General features: G+C 39.7%; 1 long non-coding RNA gene across 1 annotated transcript; it reads left to right on the top strand.

Annotated features, from left to right (window-relative positions):
- Window positions 1–343: 343 nt before the first annotated feature.
- Window positions 344–2560, top strand: LOC112548682. The gene is made up of 3 exons (XR_003092314.1): window positions 344–495; window positions 1975–2057; window positions 2366–2560. It is a non-coding gene; the product is annotated as an uncharacterized LOC112548682 (long non-coding RNA).
- The last annotated feature ends 277 nt before the right edge of the window (window positions 2561–2837 follow it).

The raw sequence follows: 2837 nt of genomic DNA on the forward strand, positions 1-2837 counted from the left end.
GAAGTTGCCGGCAATATAAGGGATGCAAGTCATGTTCTGACTTGCTCCAGAATGCAGCAGGAGGGAAAGTTGTGCCTTTGCCAGTTTATTACACTATTAGTAGGGAGTGCCCTTTTTTGAATCGTTTTACTACACGAACAACCCTGGTAATTGATACCAAGCTACAGAGGAAGACACAGGAGGTCAGCATCAGGACAGCAAAGCTACAGGCAGTCGATTGTTATGAGGAGGAAAAAAAAAAAAAAAACTTTAACTGTGTTCAAAGTTCAGATTAGCACATCGCTGCGTTGTCACAAAGAGGAAGTAGCTGGAGTCTATTGATGAATTACAGACGAGGCTCATTTTTTCTCAAAGGTGACACCGTCTTACAAGCCAAGGAATTGACAAGGAGAAATACGGCTCCTGACAGCAGTGATGAGGAAACGTGTGTTTGAATTGATTGTTGCCTCACCTCTAGGGATCTGCAGAACGGACCTCCTTTCCTTTGCGGCACAGGTAACATGTAGTTCATATCCAAGCCCAGGTTATCTAAAGCTCATCTTTGGGGCTTCATAACTCAGTGCCAAGAAGTTGGACATTGAGTAACACGTGGGATTCCTCTAAAAGGCAGTACTCAGCAACTTTCTATCTCCTGCTTCTCGCTCCCCCAGGAGGCCTCTAAATCACCATAATAACCTCAACTTCCCACGGGCAAAAAAATAGAGAGTCAATACGGCAGGACATTGACAGTGCCCTCATCCTTCTGCTTTACCTGGGGCAAGTTTGGGGTGTTTTTGGTGGTCCAGGACATGTGCCTAGTTGTATACACAAGTTTTTCATGAAGTTTTTAGGAACAGGTTAGATAAACACTCGTCTAAGATGGCAGCACAGCAAAAACGATTGTTCTGTTGTACTGATTAGGCAATGCGCAATTGCTTTTCACTCCTCCATGCACACATTGTCATCAGGAAGATTTAAAGCTTGGCACAAGAGAGACTGAAATATTAATATATTTGCATATTGGAAATTAGAAACTTGTTCTGGCTTCTAAAGGTGCATTTCATGGATTCAAAGACTGCAATACTGAAGACTATGGGACCAGTTTCGGTTCCAGCTATTATGCATCTCAGCATCACTTAAGCACCCAAGTATGATCCTAATCCACCTCTTATGGCGCTATAAAGAAAATATTAGCCTTTCTACTTTGTAATAACCCTTCGTCTTATCCTAAAACCAAGTAAAAAAGGGTCAAGGGGGAAAAAAAAATGACAACCTCCCCTTTGCTTTAATGATTTGACAGGGAGTCTACCACTGTGGGATAGGACTGTACTTCAACATTTAGGTGCATACATACCATTTGGATACCAAATAGATAAAAAGGACCTGGACAAGTACACAAATTGCAAGCAATAGCTTAAAGCAGTTGTTTTCAACCTCCGATCCATGGACCCCCGGGGTCCACAGACTATGTCTAAGGGGTATGCGAAAGATGACTATGATCAATCAAAGGTATGTGAATACCTACACTTCCCATCCAAAGGGGTCCACACCTCCATTTGACATTTTTTTAGGTACCCTCAAATGAAAAGGTGAAAATCCACAATCTTAAAGGTTTAGGGGCAAATTAATCTGTGGATCCTGTGTAAATATATATATATATCCCACATGTTAGAAATGTTAATGGCTAAAGCAATGCTAATTTAAGACCATTTCTACAACAGGTCTCCTAAACGAATCATCTAATGTTGTCATGATGAAAAGACTAGTGTCACAATGACACTTAGATGAACATTGCAAAAAGCATCTGAGTAACCTACCAAGTGATTAAATGCATCAGTTTATCGCGAGGTTCACTAAAATGTTTCTCTCCTGACTTTAGAATTTTTCACCGCTTCAAATTTAGCACTATTACACTGAATAATCAATACTGGTTTTACTATAAATATCACACATAAAGCTTGATTTTATTTTTCCCCCACCCACTTTGCATTGCAGCAAAATACCCTTTTCCGGAAGGAGCCAATCAAAATCTAATGCAGTGAAGTCTGCAGAATCCCATCTCCAAGCAAAGTCAACAGGTATGTAAGGCACTCTATAGCTTGCAGGAATTACTCAGGCCTCACATGATCAGAGCCTTCTTAATGGGAAATTATTCACTCTCCATCAACTAAATTATTCAATGAATTTCATGAAAAGGTTCAAACATCTGTGAATAATACATTTTTATTATTCACACACTCTGGTATTCATCACCTTCAACCTTGTTTAAAATAAAATACTTTGTTTTAAGTCCATAAAAATGGATATAATCTAATGTCAGTACAATGCAGACAGAGCAATGTTTTGAAAATGTAATACTTTTTTTTTTTTCCCCCTTCTGTCACAGACTTCCAAGGCAATATGCCCAACCTCCAGGGTCACAAATAAAATGCGATGAATTCAGAAACACGAGCATTCACTGGCTGTCTTTCTTAACAGTTGAACATAAACCCAAGACATTTTGTACCTTTTGGATATTGCGATCAGTGCAGGAACTAAACTCAGTACTAATGACATCACCTTAAAGCAATGATTTAATGACTCAGAAGGAAATTCACCTCTTACCACCTTTTTACTTCGGGAGCCAATTTTGACTTAAATCTAAATTGTGAAGCTTTCTTGTTGGTGCCAGAATTATGATTCAGATCACTGCAGTACCTGTATGATAAATGGCCTTTGATTCTCCCTGGTCAAAAAAATGTAAGCTTTATTCTTTCATATTCCAGGCAGTTACAAGACCAGTCTAGATGTGAACTTCTGGTGAGGGAAGAGATGTCCAAGAGAGGTCGTTGCTGGGGTTGTTTGACCCCCAGTACTCT

Source organism: Alligator sinensis, unplaced genomic scaffold, assembly GCF_000455745.1.
Source record: "Alligator sinensis unplaced genomic scaffold, ASM45574v1 scaffold2072_1, whole genome shotgun sequence".
NCBI lineage: Eukaryota > Metazoa > Chordata > Crocodylia > Alligatoridae > Alligator > Alligator sinensis.